At 23.0% G+C, this 12,851-nt stretch overlaps 1 long non-coding RNA gene and 1 pseudogene across 1 annotated transcript; one reads left to right on the top strand and one right to left on the bottom strand.

Annotated features, from left to right (window-relative positions):
• Positions 1-1,024: 1,024 nt before the first annotated feature.
• Positions 1,025-1,668, bottom strand: LOC134202115 (uncharacterized; annotated as a pseudogene).
• Positions 1,669-1,987: 319 nt separating this feature from the next.
• Positions 1,988-2,801, top strand: LOC134202114 (uncharacterized). Its single transcript, XR_009977144.1, has 3 exons — positions 1,988-2,110; positions 2,177-2,352; positions 2,472-2,801. It is a non-coding gene; the product is annotated as an uncharacterized LOC134202114 (long non-coding RNA).
• The last annotated feature ends 10,050 nt before the right edge of the window (positions 2,802-12,851 follow it).

The following is a 12,851-nucleotide window of genomic DNA, read 5'->3' as shown; positions in this document are numbered from 1 at the left end:
TGTGTGTTTACATTTTAATTCGAAACAAATATTTTCAAAACATGTACTGCTATACGTTGCAATAATCAACAACTTTAGTTTTCTGAAATGCGTTCGCATTTATTAAAATAAATTAAATTATCACACATTTTTTTAGTAATCTGGTTTGGGGTGAAGTTGATCAAGACAGCTCTACTAAAATCATTATGACCTAGTAGTCAAAATACACTAGGTTATTTGTATGAATGTTGAATTTACTACGTAAAGAAGTCTACGAAGTCAATATTTGAAACGAAAATAGCGTCATTTATGACTATTTCTCTCTTTCTTCCACAAAATACATTTTTATGATTATAATCGAAAAACTTGGATTTCTACCTAGCGGTAACATTACATGAACGGAGAATATTGTTGACTACCGTTTCATAAAAAAAATTGGCACTTTTGACTGACACATCAAATGATCATCTTCACCTCAATGATCATCTTCCCCCCAGTTGACGGTACTTTGTATTGTTTTTTAAGGCTTTGGTCCGATTCGCGAATTAAAATCAAATTAAACTTAAAAGTGACAGTTCGGAAATTATGAAATCCCCCGCTCATAAGAATGGCTGGTGCTACCCAGTAAGACCGTCAAAACATCTATCAAAAACGATTCAACATCGGTCAAAGTAATCTTGCTCTGCGAGTAGGGTTATTTGAAAATTATAAAAATTATATGAAAATTATAGAAAATTATATATAACTGTCATTTTTAAGTTTAATTTGATTTTAATTCGCGAATCGGACCAAAGCCTATGTGTTCAAAAGTAAAATCAATATGACATAATCAATCGAAACAACATTCACTTGTTTCTGGAGCTTTTGAAAAAACTATATGTAATTGTAAAAGAAATGTCAATGGCTTACCGTAAATTAATATTAAAATTTCTTCCTGTTTCGTGGTACAGACGAAAGCGACTGATCCACGTTTCGGTTTTTGGAGAAGCTTTCAAAAACATTGAGAAATTTGTTTCGTTCATTTTCCTTGAAAAAATAAGATGTCTTACCGGCGTTGACGGAATTTCTTCTTCCGCTGTGTCCCATTATTAGATCTAGCTGGTGCTGGTGCTGTTGCTGCTACTGGTGCAGTACTCGGCTGTGCCGGTACTTGTGCCGCTCGACAGCCCGGGGCACACGTATACGCCGTTCAGCTTCACATGGTCGAAGATTTTGTGCACCAGACATCCCATCCGGAAGGCATACGCTGATCTTTGCATTCACCGCATTGGTAAACACGATCCCCAGTGTGTCCACTGAGGTGATCCTGTGAAGTGTATTTTTACCGATGTGTCGGTCCAGGCCCAGGGTCTTAATATCCGAAAATATTCTGTTACAATATTCACATGCCAAATCTTTGATCTGCTCTTCAATCCGTCGTGCGTCCACAATGTGGTCCTTGAGGGTCCGACAACTCAAGCAGATTAAACAAACATCTGACTCCAGCGGTTCAACATTATAGTACTCTTGCTCATCCTTCAGCAGCTGCTCTTACCCTCCGGCGCGTCGTCCGTGTAGGTCCCATCAACGTCTAACGACACAATCGCAGGCATCCTCCTCCTCCGTTAATCCAATTGCTTCCGAACTATCGTCGCCTACTTTTGAGTATGTATAGTAAACATCCTGACCATCCACAATTACCGACGAAATGTATTGAACCCCCAGCAAGCAAGGTTACTCTAACTTGAGCATAATGTGCATCTAACCTGTGAGATAGTTACACTAACATTCTCTCTAACGGTTAGGGTAAAGTGAGGCTAAAGTTACGCTAGAATGACACACTTTTGTTAGGTATGTTTATGCTTGGTGCATAATTCCATCTAACCTGTTACACTCACGTTACATCAACGTTAGATATGTTTCGCCTTGGGCGGTTAGGCAGGGATTAGGGTTGTTTCAAAAGGGATTTTCATGCTGATTTATTTACATTCAACTGTCATCAGAGACAGAATGTATATGTACTAGTGAAAGTACATATACAACTGCCTCCAATGACAGTTGAATGTAAATAAAATATAAATAAAGATCTTCGGGAACTTTTTCCCGAATATTTTAATTATTTTATTTGTTATCATCAAAAAACCAAACAGCGGTAAGTGAAATTTAATTAAGTTTGTAGGCTGCGATGGCTATCCATTTCAATACGGCATTTATGTAGGTCCGGAGCCGAGGAATCCGTTCGGGAACTTAAGAATCGTCTTCCTTTTTCTGGTTTGCTTTTCCTCGATGCGATTCTCCTCTCCTTTCGGCTCGGAACAGCCTCCGTCGTCTGGGCAGCAAAGCAGCATAGTCGTGTTTGCAGACAAAAATATTAGTGAAGCGATCCTGACAAAGGTAAGTCATTAAATACAATTTGCAGGCTGCGATGGCAATGGTTGCAATGTAACATTTGTGTCTATCCGGAGCCGAAAAATCCGTCCGAGAATTTCATAAAAACGTCTTGCCATTTTTAGGTTTGCGACGCACCTCTTCTTTCGGCTCGGATCAAGTTTCGTTGTCTGGCCACTTCCAAGGAAATGAAGCGAAGTATGATGAAAATTGAGAAATGGTCTAGTATGTGCTGTTGCAGAAACAAATGCATCCGGAAGAGTAGTTTGAAATTTCGGTCCGGAAATGTACTTCCTCGTCCGATACTGGAAAATGCTTTGCAATTTTCAGAAAGCATCCGCGACGACCATCCATCCGGTGCGGCCATTTGCTTCCGGTCCATTAGCAGGACAAGTTCCAAGCACTTGAGGAGCAACAATATGTACAAAACTAAATAAAAATCAATTTAAAATTGACGTATTATATTTTGAGCTTGAATCTCCAGAAATCCGTGTATAAATTTCTTTGAAAACTCTTCTCCACCCTCGTCTTCAGCTATACCAGTTCTTTCGAGAAGGAATTCTCTGGAAATTCTTATAATCCTCCAGAAGCTACGATGGTTCAAAAAATCCTTCAGGAGATGCTCTGAAAAATCCTCCAAGGGTTAATCTGGGAATTCCCTCAGGGGTGCCGAAATGTATCTAGGAGTTCCATTGGAAATACCTACAGAATTTTCTCCAACATTTTTTCGTGAAGTTCCTGGTAATTCCTGGTAGTTCCTCTGAGAATTCCTCTAGGAGTTCTCTGAAAATTCTTCCAGGAGTTCATCCTCTGGGAATACCCCAATAGTTCATCTGGGATTCCTCCAGTGGTTTCTATGGGAACTGCTCTAATAATTCATCCAGGAGTATCTTTGGGAATTCCTCCAGGAGTTCTTCTATAAACTCTTCCAGGAGTTCCACTAGGTGTTTCTCTGGGAGAGAAATTACTACAGGAGTTCCTCAGCAGGTTCCAATGGATCTTCCTCTAGGAGTTCTTCTGAGAATTCCTAAAGTAGATCGCCTGGAAATTTCTCTGAGTTTTTTTTTTTCAGCAGAGATCTTCTGGGGAATCCTTCAGCAGTTCATCTAAGAATCCCTCCAGGAACTTTTCTGACAATTATTCCAGTACTTTGTCTGACAATTTATTCAAATGTTTCTCTAGAAATACCTCCAGAAGCGAGTTACTCCAGTAGTTTCTCTGAGAACTCCTTAAAAAATTTCTTAAAATTCCTTTAAGGTTCCTCAGGGAATTGCTCTGAGCATTACGTCAGGGCTCCTCAATAAATTCCTCCAGAAGTTCCCTTGGGAACTCTTCCAACAGTTCCTCCAGGAATTCCTCTGGTAATTCCTTCAGCACTTCAATCAAGAATTCCTCTAGAAATTATTAAAGAAGCTTCTTAGAAAATGACTCTTGGAATTCCTTCAGGAGTTTCTATAGGAGTTTCTATAGGAGTTCCTGCAACAGTTCCTATGAGAATTCCTCCATTAGTTTCTCTAGAAATTCATTCAGGAGTTCCTCTGGGAATTCCTCCGTGAATTCATTCAAGAGTTCCTCTTGGAATTACTTCAGCAGTTGATCTGGGAATCACTTCTGCAGTTCATCTGGGAATACATTCAGGAGTTCTCCTCTGTGAATTCCTCAAGGCGTTCATCTGAGAATTACTCCAGTAGTTCATCAGAAAATTCTTTCAGGAGTTCCTTCGGGAATTCCGGCAACAGTTCCTATAGGAATTCCCCTTCGAGTTGTTCTGGGAAACCCTCCAGTAGTTCCTCTGTGGATTCCTCCATGAGTTTCTGCAGAAACTCCTCCAGGAGTTCCTGTGGGAAATTCTCTAAAAGTTCCTCAGTAAATTCCTCCAGGAGTTCCTCTTGGAATTCCTCCAGGAGTTTATCTGGGAATTCCTCCCGGATTTCGTCCCCTGGGTGTTCATTCAGGAGCTCCTCGGGAAATTCATTCAGGTGTTTATCTAGGAATTGCTCCAGAGATTTCTTTCAGGAGTTCCTCTAGAAATTCCTCTGAGAATTCCTTCAGGTTTTCCACTTGGCATTAATCCAAAAGTTTTACCTCTGGGAGCTCATTTACGAACTCCTCTGGAAATTTCTCGAAGAGTTTCCCTAGAGGTTCCTCTGGAAGTTCCTTTAGGAGTTCTTATATAAATTTCTCCATGAGTTCCTCTGGGGTTTCCTCCAGTAATTCCTCTGGGAAATCCTCCAGCCATTCCTCGAACATTTCTTCCAGAAGTTCCACTTGGAATTTTGGAAATTTCTTCCAGGAGTATTTCCCTCAGAGTTCATCCTCTGGGAGTTCATCAAGAAGCTCTTCTGGAAATTTCTTCAGGAGTTCTTATAGTTTTCTGTGAGTTCTTCCAGTTTTTCTGTGAGGAGTTCACTCAGAAATTCCTCCAGCAGTTTCTCTGGGAATTCCTCAGGCAGTGAGTTCATCAAGGAGCTCCTCTAGGCATTTCTCAAAAAGTTTCTCTGAGAATTCACTGGGATGCCATTCAGGAGCTTCTCCAGAAATTCTTTCAGGAGATCCAATAAAAATTCCTTCAGGAGTTTCTCTAGAAATTCCTTTAGCAGCTCTTTTGAGAATTCCTCCAAAAATTCTTCATCTGGGAGTTCATCAAGTAGCTCCTCTGGAAAGTTCCTTCAGAAGTTTCTCCGGGAATTCGTTTAGGAGTTCCTCTGGGAGGAGTACCTTACAAAATTCCTCTAGCAGATCTTCTGGGTATTCTTCCAGCAGTTCCTCTGGGTATTCCTCCAGAAGTTTCTCAGGGAATTCATCCAGGAGCTCCTCTGGGAATTCATCCAGGAGTTTTTATAGAAATTACTCAAGGAGCTCCTCTGGGAATTCCTTAAGGAGTTCCTTGGAAGTTCCTTCAGCAGTTCCTCTGAGAACTCCCTCAAGAGTTCCTCTAGAAATCTCTCCAGGAAATACCACCAACAGTGCCTCTGGGAATTCCATTACGAGTTCCTCAAGAAATTCCTTCAGAAGTTCTTAAAGAAATTCCTCCAGTAGTTAATCTGGGAAATCCTCCAGCAGTTCATCTAAAAAAGTTTCTCCAGGAGTTCCACTTGGAATTACTTCAGGAGTTCTTTGAGGTGGTCCTCTGGAAGTTCCTCCGGGAATTCGATCAGTAGGTCCTCTGGGATGAGTTCTTTGGAGATTTCCTTCAGCAGTTCCTCTGAGAATTCCTCCAGTAGTTTCCTTCAGGAGCTTCTCAGAAAATATTTTCTACAGAAATTCGTCCATAAGTTCATCAGGGATTTTCTTCCAATTGTTCCTCTGTGAATTCCTCCAAGACTTTCTCTGAAAGTTCCTTCAGAAGTTTCTCCGGGAATTCGTTTAGGAGTTCCTCTGGGAGGAGTACCTTACAAAATTCCTCTAGCAGATCTTCTGGGAATTCTTCCAGCAGTTCCTCTGGGTATTCCTCCAGGAGTTCCTCTGGGAATTCATCCAGGAGTTCCTCTGGGAATTCATCCAGGAGCTCATCTGGAAATTCATCCAGGAGTTTCTATAGAAACTACTCAAGGAGCTCCTCTGTGAATTCCTTAAGGATTTCTTTGGAATTTTTGTTCCGCAGTTCCTCTGAGAACTCCCTCAAGAGTTCCTCTAGAAATATCTCCTGGAAATACCACCAACAGTGCCTCTGGGAATTCCTTTACGAGTTCCTCAAGAAATTCCTTCAGAAGTTCTTATAGAAATTCCTCCAGTTGTTCCTCTGGGAAATTCTCCAGCAGTTTATCTGAAAATTTCTTCAGGAGTTCCACTTGGAATTACTTCAGGAGTTCTTCACTTGGAGCTCCTTCAGGAATTCCAATATAAATTCCTCCAGGAGTCCCTTCAGAAAATCGCCCAAGAGTTCCTCTCGGGTTTCTTTCAGGAGCTTCTCTAGAAACACAAATTGTTTGAAATGTTCCTCTGGAAGTTCCTCCGGGAAATCGTTCAGTAGTTCCTCTGGGATGAGTTCTTTGGAAATTTCCATCAGCAATTCCTCTGGGAATTGCTCCAGTAGTTTCACTGAGAATTCCTCCAGTAGTTTCTCTGGAAATTCCTCAAACATTTCATCCAGGAGCTTCTCAGAAAAATCTTTCTATAGAAATTCGTCCATAAGTTCATTAGGGATTTTCTTTTAAATTAAATTAAAAATTAAATTAAAATTAAATTAAAATTAAATTAAAATTAAATTAAAATTAAATTAAAATTAAATTAAAATTAAATTAAAATTAAATTAAAATTAAATTAAAATTAAATTAAAATTAAATTAAAAATTAAATTAAAATTAAATTAAAATTAAATTAAAATTAAATTAAAATTAAATTAAAATTAAATTAAAATTAAATTAAAATTAAATTAAAATTAAATTAAAAATTAAATTAAAATTAAATTAAAATTAAATTAAAATTAAATTAAAATTAAATTAAAATTAAATTAAAATTAAATTAAAATTAAATTAAAATTAAATTAAAATTAAATTAAAATTAAATTAAAATTAAATTAAAATTAAATTAAAATTAAATTAAAATTAAATTAAAATTAAATTAAAATTAAATTAAAATTAAATTAAAAATTAAATTAAAATTAAATTAAAATTAAATTAAAATTAAATTAAAATTAAATTAAAATTAAATTAAAATTAAATTAAAATTAAATTAAAATTAAATTAAAATTAAATTAAAATTAAATTAAAATTAAATTAAAATTAAATTAAAATTAAATTAAAAATTAAATTAAAATTAAATTAAAATTAAATTAAAATTAAATTAAAATTAAATTAAAATTAAATTAAAATTAAATTAAATTAAATTAAAATTAAATTAAAATTAAATTAAAATTAAATTAAAAATTAAATTAAAATTAAATTAAAATTAAATTAAAATTAAATTAAAATTAAATTAAAATTAAATTAAAATTAAATTAAAATTAAATTAAAATTAAATTAAAATTAAATTAAAATTAAATTAAAATTAAATTAAAATTAAATTAAAATTAAATTAAAATTAAATTAAAATTAAATTAAAATTAAATTAAATTAAAATTAAAATTAAATTAAAATTAAATTAAAATTAAATTAAAAATTAAATTAAAATTAAATTAAAATTAAATTAAAATTAAATTAAAATTAAATTAAAATTAAATTAAAATTAAATTAAAATTAAATTAAAATTAAATTAAAATTAAATTAAAATTAAATTAAAAATTAAATTAAAATTAAATTAAAATTAAATTAAAATTAAATTAAAATTAAATTAAAATTAAATTAAAATTAAATTAAAATTAAATTAAAATTAAATTAAAATTAAATTAAAATTAAATTAAAATTAAATTAAAAATTAAATTAAAATTAAATTAAAATTAAATTAAAATTAAATTAAAATTAAATTAAAATTAAATTAAATTAAATTAAATTAAATTAAATTAAAATTAAAATTAAATTAAAATTAAATTAAAATTAAATTAAAATTAAATTAAAATTAAATTAAAATTAAATTAAAATTAAATTAAAATTAAATTAAAAATTAAATTAAAATTAAATTAAAATTAAATTAAAATTAAATTAAAATTAAATTAAAATTAAATTAAAATTAAATTAAAATTAAATTAAAATTAAATTAAAATTAAATTAAAATTAAATTAAAATTAAATTAAAATTAAAATTAAAATTAAAATTAAATTAAAATTAAATTAAATAAAATTAAATTAAAATTAAATTAAAATTAAATTAAAATTAAATTAAAATTAAATTAAAATTAAATTAAAATTAAATTAAAATTAAATTAAAATTAAATTAAAATTAAATTAAAATTAAATTAAAATTAAATTAAAATTAAATTAAAATTAAATTAAAATTAAATTAAAATTAAATTAAAATTAAATTAAAATTAAATTAAAATTAAATTTTAATTTAATTTTAATTTAATTTTAATTTAATTTTAAATTAAAATTAAATTAAAATTAAATTAAAATTAAATTAAAATTAAATTAAAATTAAATTAAAATTAAATTAAAATTAAATTAAAATTAAATTAAAATTAAATTAAAATTAAATTAAAATTAAATTAAAATTAAATTAAAATTAAAATTAAAATTAAATTAAAATTAATTAAATTAAATTAAATTAAAATTAAATTAAAATTAAATTAAAATTAAATTAAAATTAAATTAAAAATTAAATTAAAATTAAATTAAAATTAAATTAAAATTAAATTAAAATTAAATTAAATTAAATTAAAATTAAATTAAAATTAAATTAAAATTAAATTAAAATTAAATTAAAAATTAAATTAAAATTAAATTAAAATTAAATTAAAATTAAATTAAATTAAATTAAATTAAATTAAATTAAATAAAATTAAAAATTCAATTAAAAAAAAAATAAAAAAAAAATAAAATAAAATTAAAAGTAAATTAAAATTAAATTAAAATTAAATTAAAATTAAATTAAAATTAAATTAAAATTAAATTAAAATTAAATTAAAATTAAATTAAAATTAAATTAAAATTAAATTAAAATTAAATTAAAATTAAATTAAAATTAAATTAAAAATTAAATTAAAATTAAATTAAAATTAAATTAAAATTAAATTAAAATTAAATTAAAATTAAATTAAAATTAAATTAAAAATTAAATTAAAATTAAATTAAAATTAAATTAAAATTAAATTAAAATTAAATTAAAATTAAATTAAAATTAAATTAAAATTAAATTAAAATTAAATTAAAATTAAATTAAAATTAAATTAAAATTAAATTAAAATTAAATTAAAATTAAATTAAAATTAAATTAAAATTAAATTAAAAATTAAATTAAAATTAAATTAAAATTAAATTAAAATTAAATTAAAATTAAATTAAAATTAAATTAAAATTAAATTAAAAATTAAATTAAAAATTAAATTAAAATTAAATTAAAATTAAATTAAAATTAAATTAAAATTAAATTAAAATTAAATTAAAATTAAATTAAAATTTAAATTAAAATTAAATTAAAATTAAATTAAAATTAAATTAAAATTAAATTAAAATTAAATTAAAATTAAATTAAAAATTAAATTAAAATTAAATTAAAATTAAATTAAAATTAAATTAAAAATTAAATTAAAATTAAATTAAAATTAAATTAAAATTAAATTAAAATTAAATTAAAATTAAATTAAAGTTAAATTAAAAATTAAATTTAAATTAAAATTAAATTAAAATTAAATTAAAATTAAATTAAAATTAAATTAAAATTAAATTAAAATTAAATTAAAATTAAATTAAAATTAAATTAAAATTAAATTAAAAATTAAATTAAAAATTAAATTAAAATTAAATTAAAATTAAATTAAAATTAAATTAAAATTAAATTAAAATTAAATTAAAATTAAATTAAAATTAAATTAAAATTAAATTAAGATTAAATTAAAATTAAATTAAAATTAAATTAAAATTAAATTAAAATTAAATTAAAATTAAATTAAAATTAAATTAAAATTAAATTAAAATTAAATTAAAATTAAATTAAAATTAAATTAAAATTAAATTAAAATTAAATTAAAATTAAATTAAAATTGAAATTAAAATTAAATTAAAATTAAATTAAAATTAAATTAAAATTAAATTAAAATTAAATTAAAATTAAATTAAAATTGAAATTAAAACTAAATTAAAAATTAAATTAAAATTAAATTAAAATTAAATTAAAATTAAATTAAAATTAAATTAAAATTAAATTAAAAATTAAATTAAAATTAAATTAAAATTAAATTAAAATTAAATTAAAATTAAATTAAAATTAAATTAAAATTAAATTAAAATTAAATTAAAATTAAATTAAAATTAAATTAAAATTAAATTAAAATTAAATTAAAATTAAATTAAAATTAAATTAAAATTAAATTAAAATTAAATTAAAAATTAAATTAAAATTAAATTAAAAATTAAATTAAAATTAAATTAAAATTAAATTAAAATTAAATTAAAATTAAATTAAAATTAAATTAAAATTAAATTAAAATTAAATTAAAATTAAATTAAAATTAAATTAAAATTAAATTAAAATTAAATTAAAATTAAATTAAAATTAAATTAAAATTAAATTAAAATTAAATTAAAATTAAATTAAAATTAAATTAAAATTAAATTAAAATTAAATTAAAATTAAATTAAAATTAAATTAAAATTAAATTAAAATTAAATTAAAATTAAATTAAAATTAAATTAAAATTAAATTAAAATTAAATTAAAAATTAAATTAAAATTAAATTAAAATTAAATTAAAATTAAATTAAATTAAATTAAAATTAAAATTAAAATTAAATTAAAAATTAAATTAAAATTAAATTAAAATTAAATTAAAATTAAATTAAAATTAAATTAAAATTAAATTAAAATTAAATTAAAATTAAATTAAAATTAAATTAAAATTAAATTAAAATTAAATTAAAATTAAATTAAAATTAAATTAAAAATTAAATTAAAATTAAATTAAAATTAAATTAAAATTAAATTAAAATTAAATTAAAATTAAAATTAAAATTAAATTAAAATTAAATTGAAATTAAATTAAAATTAAATTAAAATTAAATTAAAATTAAATTAAAATTAAATTAAAATTAAATTAAAATTAAATTAAAATTAAATTAAAATTAAATTAAAATTAAATTAAAATTAAATTAAAATTAAATTAAAATTAAATTAAAATTAAATTAAAATTAAATTAAAATTAAATTAAAAGTAAATTAAAATTAAATTAAAATTAAATTAAAATTAAATTAAAATTAAATTAAAATTAAATTAAAATTAAATTAAAATTAAATTAAAAATTAAATTAAAATTAAATTAAAATTAAAATAAAATTAAATTAAAATTAAATTAAAATTAAATTAAAATTAAATTAAAATTAAATTAAAATTAAATTAAAATTAAATTAAAATTAAATTAAAAATTAAATTAAAATTAAATTAAAATTAAATTAAAATTAAATTAAAATTAAATTAAAATTAAATTAAAAATTAAATTAAAATTAAATTAAAAATTAAATTAAAATTAAATTAAAATTAAATTAAAATTAAATTAAAATTAAATTAAAATTAAATTAAAATTAAATTAAAATTAAATTAAAATTAAATTAAAATTAAATTAAAATTAAATTAAAATTAAATTAAAATTAAATTAAAATTAAATTAAAATTAAATTAAAATTAAATTAAAATTAAATTAAAATTAAATTAAAATTAAATTAAAATTAAATTAAAATTAAATTAAAATTAAATTAAAAATTAAATTAAAATTAAATTAAAATTAAATTAAAATTAAATTAAAATTAAATTAAAATTAAATTAAAATTAAATTAAAAATTAAATTAAAATTAAATTAAAATTAAATTAAAATTAATTAAAATTAAATTAAAATTAAATTAAAATTAAATTAAAATTAAATTAAAATTAAATTAAAATTAAATTAAAATTAAATTAAAATTAAAACTAAAATTAAATTAAAATTAAATTAAAATTAAATTAAAATTAAATTAAAATTAAATTAAAATTAAATTAAAATTAAATTAAAATTAAATTAAAATTAAATTAAAATTAAATTAAAATTAAATTAAAATTAAATTAAAATTAAATTAAAATTAAATTAAAATTAAATTAAAATTAAATTAAAATTAAATTAAAATTAAATTAAAATTAAATTAAAATTAAATTAAAATTAAATTAAAATTAAATTAAAATTAAATTAAAATTAAATTGAAATTAAATCAAAGTTATATCTATTGAATTGAATTAAAACTATAATAAACATCTAGGGAACGAGATGCTACTAGTCATCTTCAGCCAGTGCAAAATCCTTGCATTGGCACCGTTAAGAACTGTTTTGTGCAACTGAAACTGTGCCAATGGGTGGTTGGATCAACCATTGCATTTTAAGACGTGTAGGAAGGCCTCTGTCTAACGACCTGAGATCCTTCCCATCCAACAATAAAACTCCTAACTAAACTGAAACTTTCCTGTGTATCTAGGGTGTATCCAACTTCCGGTACTGTTTTTTCGTCAGTCAACTCGTTGCCAGAATCGTGGTTTCTCAGGTTCCAAACAGCGTAACCTAGAAAATATAAAAGAATTCCAGCTAGTGACAACATACCATGTAATTAAAACACATAAAAAACCACTGTCAACCCGGATAAAATTTACGGAAGATTCCCAGGATTAAATATTAGACGAAATCATGGAGAAAATCACAGAAAATTGCTAAGTGTGCCTGTAATTGCATATCTGTCCCATATGAATAGGAAACCGAGCAAATATGGGACAGATATGCGATTACAGGCAGTGTGGATAAGATTAATGCCTGATTTCAATCCACTTCAATCAATTCACTTCAATCAACTTACCGGAATGGATGTGAATTCTTTCTGTTTGCCCAGCAGTTTTATTCTCCTTTCTCAGCCAGCCAGGGATTTCAATTTCCCGTCAACAAATATGTATACTTAGGTATAATTAA

This window comes from Armigeres subalbatus, unplaced genomic scaffold (assembly GCF_024139115.2).
Source record: "Armigeres subalbatus isolate Guangzhou_Male unplaced genomic scaffold, GZ_Asu_2 Contig1018, whole genome shotgun sequence".
NCBI classification, from domain to species: domain Eukaryota; kingdom Metazoa; phylum Arthropoda; class Insecta; order Diptera; family Culicidae; genus Armigeres; species Armigeres subalbatus.
Note: the sequence above shows the minus strand (reverse complement) of the source record. Positions and strands in the feature narration are given on the sequence as shown.